The 8423-nt window shown below is 40.9% G+C and overlaps 1 pseudogene; it reads right to left on the bottom strand.

Moving 5' to 3' along the window:
• Positions 1-2710: 2710 nt before the first annotated feature.
• LOC120294795 lies at positions 2711-7342 on the bottom strand (annotated as a pseudogene).
• Between the last annotated feature and the right edge of the window lie 1081 nt (positions 7343-8423).

The following is an 8423-nucleotide window of genomic DNA, read 5'->3' as shown; positions in this document are numbered from 1 at the left end:
AATGGAGAATCCAGATAAAGCTACACCACAAAAATGCCCCAACTTGCTGAAATAGACTTACATTTTCCACAAAATCATATACGCACATGCGCGTGTATGCACCAATCAAATTCCTTGTAATGTCACCAATCTTCACCTTAGCCATTGGCCAATAACTGTGCGAATGATAACCATGTTGTTTCGAGAATAATTTCTGACTAAAAATACAAATTTCTAATTTTATTTCCTAGATGAATTTTTGAGTGAAGATACACATTTGATGATGACACAAAATTTCTGTTCCCAAAACAGAAAATCGTTTGATAAGCCTTCTTAAATATCTCCACCTGGGTGATGGGTAATAAGAGTGGGCGATGTGAAGATTTTTATTTTTATTTCTGTTCTAGAAAAAAAAAAAAGTAGAAAATTTCCACTTTTCATTTTGTTCCAAAACTATTTATAGGCTAAAATTTTGTTCCGGAAATAGAAAAATGAAATTGCATTATTAAATGAATTTTTGTTCTAAACCTATTCCCGGAAATAGAAAAAAAAAAATAGAAAAATAAATTAATATCATTCATATCCTAAATGTCCGTCAAAGCCACAATCATATAGATAGAGGTTGGACCTTCTAGCCTTTAATCAGGGTGTTTTTGAAGTAAAAGCAATGATAAGTGCGGTGTGCGCAGTGAATAGACGATCAAAAGAAAGAAAAAACAGACCGTGTGGGTCTCTCGGTGAATAGGGAGAATATATATATATATAAACCTCAGATGAGGGCCAGTTCTGGGTTACCTGGCATAGATTTTCGGATTGTAGTGGTTCACGACTCCTCACAGTTTTTGTAATTCCTATACAAAATATCCTAAGACACAAAAATTTATGGCCTTTACGATCAACAGGCGAGACTCGCCTTTTTTTTTTTTCCAAAGTAGAATCAAATACAATTTCAGAACATCTCAACACAAGCCACTTCGTAGGCTAAAGCAAGAATAGCTTGCATTGTTGAGAGCGACCTCCGCAAGGGAAGTAGAATTACCTGCAGCAATCATGACAAGACAAGAAGTTTGGCAACCAATTTTGCCATCCCCAGTCATGCCAAATGGGCAGTCGTATGTGTAGCCGCTAGGCTCATTCTTGCAATTCCCATGACATGGATATTGTCATGGATCCGTGCACTCATCAATGTCTATATCAAGCCAAGATGATTAAGGTTCTTCCCTTGACAAGGTCTCCACCTGTAGAACTGGTGGCTCGACCCAGAAAGATACCCTAAATCTGGTATGTATACCTACAAGCCCTTCAATGGGCCTACAACGATATTGAGCACTAAACCCACATCCTCTAATATTCAGAAATTCAATTCATAATCAATCTCATAATCCACAATGCATTTCATAAACCAATCATATAACCTTTTGTAACTTAGTTCATCCTATATAAGTACTTTTTCGTAAAGCATTTCTCATATCATTTCATAAACCAAATTCACAAATCAATTTCTATAACTTTTTGTGACATTTTTCATAAAACATTTCTCAATATTATTTTATAACTTATTCCATAAACCAATTCACAAAGCTATACATATATATCATTTCATAATACTTTTTACAAAACTGTTCTCAAATTAAAAGGTTGTAATTGCCCAATCCAAACTTTTATACAATGGACAAGCTTTAATTACACGTACGATACTCAAATCTTTATCTCTTTCAAGACATGAGTTGAAAAATCTATAGAGGAGATAACACCACTTATTTGAATATGTCCTAAACCAAACAAATCAACGAACTCGCACTCCTATCATATAAGCGAGAAATATCATCAAAATCAAGTAAAATGCTATCTCAACTAATGGCTCGACTAAACTATGTATAAAACGACACATACGTGCTAATAAATCTCATATCTAAAGCAATTATTCAAGCCGTTCGCAATACAAAACTTGAGCGCAAAATTTGGTTCAGCTATAACTCTTTCTATCGAACCCTATTTCAAATGTTCTCATAGTCAATAGAAAGTTTTTTCAACATACTATAAGGATTTCAACTTGACATTCCAAAATTAAGTAAAAAACCAACAAAATATGGCCCCGAAATTGCTAGATACGCACTGTTTATCACGCGCGGGAAATTTCGAAATTTTGCTTCAGGCAAACCGTAAGCTCATCAAGTTCTATAAAATCCTATGAGTCTAAGACACCCTAAACTTCACACACGCGCGCACACACACACGCACACACACATGCGTGGCTTAACGACTGAAAAATGACTTCGCGGCTCAAATCTCACATAATTTTAAATTCCAAGCCCTAAAATTGAAACTACTCCAATTGAATGAATGAGGAGCGAGTTGCATTACTGAATCGAGTTGGCTCGGCGAGAGGTCCATAGCTTGTACATGCAAACCCCTTCCCCTTCTTCTCCTTTCCTTTTTCCTCTTTCTTCTTCTTTTTCTTCTTTCTTCCCGAACTGGTTCGACCAATGAGCTGAACACCCTTATTATTATTTTTTCCTCCTTCTTTTGACTTTTCAGCCTTTTATTTCCTTTTTCTTCTTTAAAAAAAAAAAAAAATCAAAAGTGGGTCCCACCGGCCCTTTTGGACTTGGTCAAAACGATTTGAATATTACAATATGTGAAACTAAAATTCGAAAGAGTAATTTCCTGTTAAATTTTTCAAAGAGATATTCAACCAGTCTTCCATAATTTTTCATTCATTAAATAAAATGGCTATTCCTCATAGCTTTGCAATCTATAGCTAGAACAGAAGTGAGTACAATCATGCATAATCCCCGTACTTAATTTAAAATAGAATCACCCCTTATAAAAGCTTTTAAATAGCTAATTAATCGGGACCTTAATCAAAAGATCAAGGACGAACATACGACCATTGGTTTTGTTTCTTGTACATATCCCCACGCTAGAAACCATGAATCAGACGCTAGAAGTGGTTGTGTCCGCTTCAATGTCGAATACCAAAAGATCAGTTGACTCCGGTTCGTTCATTGCACTGGCTGCGGTCCAGAGAGAATCACTTCTTGTCTCGTCGAGTAGACTTTGAGTCTCCTCGTTGTTCCGTTGATCCGCCCACAATTTCTTGTTGATCCTGGCTAGTTGCTCGGCCACTTCCCACATTGTTGGCCTACTCACGCCATTATAATTCAAGCACCTTCTAGCAAGCGAACCGACTGCCTCGATCTCCCGCACTTCAGCTTCATCGGATGCCTCAAAATTTATCCTCTGGAGGAGCGTTCGGTTCTCCACAGCAGAGATGAAAGATCGGATAATGTTGATTTTTCCCTAGATTTTGCATGCTGAGTCGGTGTCTCTCCGGTAAGGAGCTCCACAAGGACGACCCCGAAACTATAGACATCGCTCTTTGTGGTTAATTCCCCATTGGTGAGATACTCAGGGTCGAGATAGCCTATTGTGCCTTGTATTCTTTCGGTTGTATGAGTCTTTCCGGGTGAAATCAAAACCGAGGCTCGAAATCGGATATTTTAACAGAGTATTTCTCATCCAAAAGTATATTCAGAGACTTAACATCGCCGTGAATGATTGGTGGGTCGGCCAGGGAATGCAAGTACTCAAGGCCCGAGGCAGCTTCCAAGGCAATCCTAAGGCAATTCTTCCACGAGTGCAAGACCGTTGATCTCTTGTCATGAATGTGGTGATAGAGAGTCCCATTGGAGATGTATTCATAGACCAACAATGGCACTTTTGTCTCCAAACATATGCCCAGGAGCTTGACCAAGTTCCTGTGATTCACCTGGGAAATGACGTGGATTTCGTGCAGGAATTCAGCATGAGTGCTCAGAGAGCTGTCTTTGTTCATGTCCTTTGGCTTCTTGACAAGGACATCTTTAGGCTTCTTGATTGCGACTAAAACGTCGCCATCGATTCTTCCTCTGTAAACTGAAGCAAAACCACCCTCACCGAGCTTGTTGCTAGCATCATAGTTGTTGGTGGCTTTAGCCAACTTTGCCTCATCGAAGATTTTCACTCTCTGGTTCTTCAAGATCTCTCCTCCATTTTGCCTAAAGTATCTTTCTTTAGCCCTCCTCTTGCATATGAGCAAGACCAGGCCACTAACAACTATGCCCAACGTTACTGCTACAATGACTGCCACACAAAATTAAAAAATGGATGGATCAGTTTCTTTCCCGAATGATTGATTTACCTTGACAAGTAATGAATATAGACCTTGTAAATTTTAGAACTAACATTTGTTCTTACATTTATCGGCTTAAATACATGACACATCGGCCACCAAATGGAGCATCCGGATTAAGCCACACCATAAAAAATGCCCCAACTTTACCGAAACAAACTCATATTTTCCGAAAAATCACATACGCGTGCGCTAAGAGCCATTTCTCATATTGCCCGTCGAAGCCACCACAAGCCAAGACGAGAGTCACCGCTCAAAGCCGCACAAACAACAACCCCACTCCTACCCCCCACCCCCTTCCTCTTTTTCCCCTTCTCTCCCCGCGTATCTCTGTACAGAGGTCCTTGCATCAGAGGGTTGAGTTTTGTGTTTTTCAACCCGACTGAAGTCATTTATGTATCATTGGTCATATGGGTAAAGTTGGGAGTTCAATATAACGGTTGCACCTTTAATCCTTTTAGCCAAAAGTGGTCAGGGTGTATTGAAAGAAAAAAGAAGTGTGGTGGGTACAGTCGACAGACGACCAAAGAAAGGAAAACAGGGTGTGGCCGTGTGTCTCTCTCGGTGAAAACTGAGAAAGAAAAGGAACAGAAAAAGCCAAAAGGAGGAGGGGCAGGGAAACGGAATCTCCGGTCATAACAGATCGTAACACCATACAAATTTTCGTAGTTTCTATTCAAAATATCGCAATACAAAAAATTTCAAATTTTTTTTTATGTGATAATTATCAAGTGATTGAGTACTCGTTTCCCAAAGATCCTAAGAAACACCCCAGAGGAGAAGCGGCACTTTTAGAGGAAGAACTTTGAGAGACTATTGTCACGGACCGGAGTTTTCAAAACCCGAGCGGCCAAAGAGATCAGCAAGACTTGAAGTGTCTTGGCCTCTAAGGTTTTCATAAGGATTCTAGAATACTCTCAAGGACGGTACAGGAAATGTCTACTCAAGATATTTCTTGTATTTAATGGGATAGATGATAGTATCATATTTAATGGGATAGATGGCACTTGAAAAGATAGTAATTGAAAATCCTCATTTAACTAGGAGTGCTCTCCTCATTTGAGCAATAGGAGTGAGCATTCGTTCCTTGGGAAAAAGGCTCAGTTTAGGCGATCCAATGAACTAAATGAAACCTAAGTTGCCACACGGTCTCAATCTCAAGCATCGACCTATAATACTAGAGTGGGTGTTTCTTGAAGCTAAGTGAATAGGCTTATACTCGTAGGCACGCGAGTTTGTAGACTCTAAATTGCTAGCTTTGTGAAAGCATTTTGAGTAATAGAGATCTATTTGGTGCCCGCCACTTTGTCTACATCTGTGTCATGATTCGTAATGTTCTTATGAAATTATTTGGGAATTATATTAGCCAAGGGTTGCTTGTGGGGTATTATTGAATGGTGCGTCGGGTTTGTATTAGGGGAACTGTAAATAGTCGAAATTGGTGATCGGGGTGTGTCAATATGAAAGGAAGCATCATGATGCTACGCCAAAAAATGATAGGCTGTCATTGAAGAGTCTAGTTCTAAGAAAATTGCCCCTACTTCTCAAGGCGCGTGGGGATTTCTTTGATGAAAGCACATTGAGGAGTTGATAAGGTAGTTAAAGTTAAGGCTTCGGATGCTAAAACGTGCGTTCAAGGCATTAAGCATAAATGAGTCGGAGCCCACTTACAACCAAATCGGTGACTGGTGATCGCTTGAGTTGAATGTAGAGTGAGAACAATTTGAGAATATAAAAACATAAGCTGGATCAGACTCGTAGTCTAGAGCAAGAGCAGCTTAGAATGTCGAGTGACCATCACAAGGGAACTAGAGTTACCTGCAGCGATTATGACATGATGAGAGATTTGGCAACTAACTTTGCCATCACCCTCCCTGCCAAACGGGCAGTCGCATGTGTAGTTCCCAGCTGTGTTCTTGCAATTCCCACGACATGGATATCTCCCTGGATCGTTGCATTCGTTGATATCTATGTCAAACAGAATCAAAGGTGAAACTGTAAGTGTACGTTCATGTGTTATTTCGCTTCTTAAAAATAACGTCTGGGTTGTATTGAAGCATCTAACTCAACTCAATGGAGAGCTGGCTGGAGGAGACTGGATCACGGAAATTCTGGCCCAATTCAAACAAAAAATTTTGGCTCGCAAAGAGAACAGAAGAATACCTTCACATCCTGCGGAGTTTGGGGACAGCGGGGGGGCATAGGGATTCCCCGTGTACCCAGGCTTACAGAAGCAACGATAACCATTCCCCTTTGGGAAGTCAGAGCAGTTACTGTTGGCGCCGCAGGGATAGCCCGATCGGTTTGATTGCGCTTCCTCACAGGTCAAATTCCGTTCAACTACCCAATCCAGGACAACCTGTGAGTAATTTTTGCGTGGCAAGTAATTTTTGAGTTCCAAATCATCCGGGAGAGGGAGCTTGTAATCGGAGACATTAAACGACTCCTGGTCCACTACGAACGCTGATCCGCAAGAGCTAAAGGTCCGAACTGCGGTGTAGTTGGTTGACGTGCTCAGTGTAATCCTGAGGCTCCTCAGGCTCTTGGGGATGGACGTCTGACAGCACCCAAGGCCGGAGCAAGCATTCTCGGCTGTGAAGTCGACGTCATCGCGGCAATAGGAGAGGCATCCACTTGCAGATTTGCCGGTTTCGTCTAAGAAAAGAGCCCACGTGTCGCAACCGAAGACAGTGAACTTGTTCCGGGTGTCCGAGACTGTATAGTGCCCGTCTTCGAGCAACATGATCCCTGGGTAAGGGCGAGAGCCTTTGAGGTGACCGCCACTCTCGTCACGACAGTCGTATGCTTTGTAATTGCCAATGGTCATTGTCCCGTCCTCCACAGATATGGAGTACACCGGAATGTTACCGAGGAGGTTCAGTTTCCCGGATGTGTGGTCGCATGTGAGGGCGAGTTTGGGGCTCCACGCGCATCTTTCGTCGAGCCCGAATGGGAAAGGCACGTTCAGGTTGCCGCACCTTCGGTTGCAGTTGTCCTTCTCGGCAAAAGTGGCCAAGACCAAGGCCAACGGAAGGAAACACAACACCGCCGCTTTCATCTTTTATGTTTCTCCAATCTGTGCTTTCCTCTGGCTCTCCTATCACCGGTTTTTATAATCCTACTTTCGCTGATGCCGATGCCTCCGCGGCGGCCAAGTCAGTGAGCACATTGGAAGACCGGGTCATCAATTACGACCCCGTCCACGAGAGTGGGCTGGGTTTTCCTTGAAAACTTGCCTGAATATAGACACTGCTTTCATTTTCACTTAAAATTCAGACTATAAAAATGTTTTTCTTTTATTCATTTTTATTAGTGACGCAAGAGATTATTTTGGGAAAATGTTTTCTAAATCATTCATTTTTCGGAACAAATACACCCTGAATCTAGCGTGGGACATTACAATTTTCGACATGAAAATTGTAATATGTGCGATCCATTATCTATCCTGCTTATAAGTGAAGAGATTCAAGGAACGACTTCTCACATAATTGCCAATTTATCCTCCACTGTAACTTCTCTAACTTACATTTTCTTCTTAACTTATCCAATTTGTTTTGTACACTAATTTATCTACATTTTAACGAATATTTCATTTACCAATGTAATTTGAGAGAATGGTGACATCTTACCTTCTACACTATGTGAAAAGCTTAATTTATCATCGAGGATAGTACTATCACACCTTATACAATCTTGTTTTCTATATTGTTTTTGGCCCAATTCCTGAAAAAACCACAAACTTTACTTTAGTTTTGATTTTGTCCTGAACCTTTTTTATATTAAAAAAATCTCAACTTTCACTTTAATCACAAATTTATCTGATTAACCCTCTGTCCAAAATTACTATTAATCTTCTAATGTGGCATTTCCACATCAATTGTAAATCTATGTAGTCCGCTTATGAGGATTTTTCATCACCCTTCATCACCCTTCATCACCTCCATATTTTTTCTTCTTGATTCCTTGCAAACTCCATTAATGGATGCTCGAGCTCAGATCTTGGTCATCCGGCCTCAGATGTGAGTCGTACAACCTTAGCTCTGAGTCGCATGACATCGGATGTGAGGTCTCGCGCCTCAAATGCAAGTTTCAACCTCCACTAATGGAGGTCACCCAAAGGGCACAAAGTCGAGGAAACGATCTGAGCCCTTGGATTGACGGTGGTTGCAGGGAAAGCTTGGGATCGTTTTGTTATCGCCCGGGTGCGCGATGGGTCTATAAAGCTTTGGGGATGCCTGAGCGAAGTTGATGCCCGATAAAAATGGCTTCT

The sequence above is a fragment of the Eucalyptus grandis genome, chromosome 6 (genome assembly GCF_016545825.1).
Source record: "Eucalyptus grandis isolate ANBG69807.140 chromosome 6, ASM1654582v1, whole genome shotgun sequence".
NCBI classification, from domain to species: Eukaryota; Viridiplantae; Streptophyta; class Magnoliopsida; order Myrtales; family Myrtaceae; genus Eucalyptus; species Eucalyptus grandis.
The sequence above is the reverse complement of the archived record's forward strand: the minus strand, read 5'-3'. Positions and strand labels throughout refer to the sequence as shown.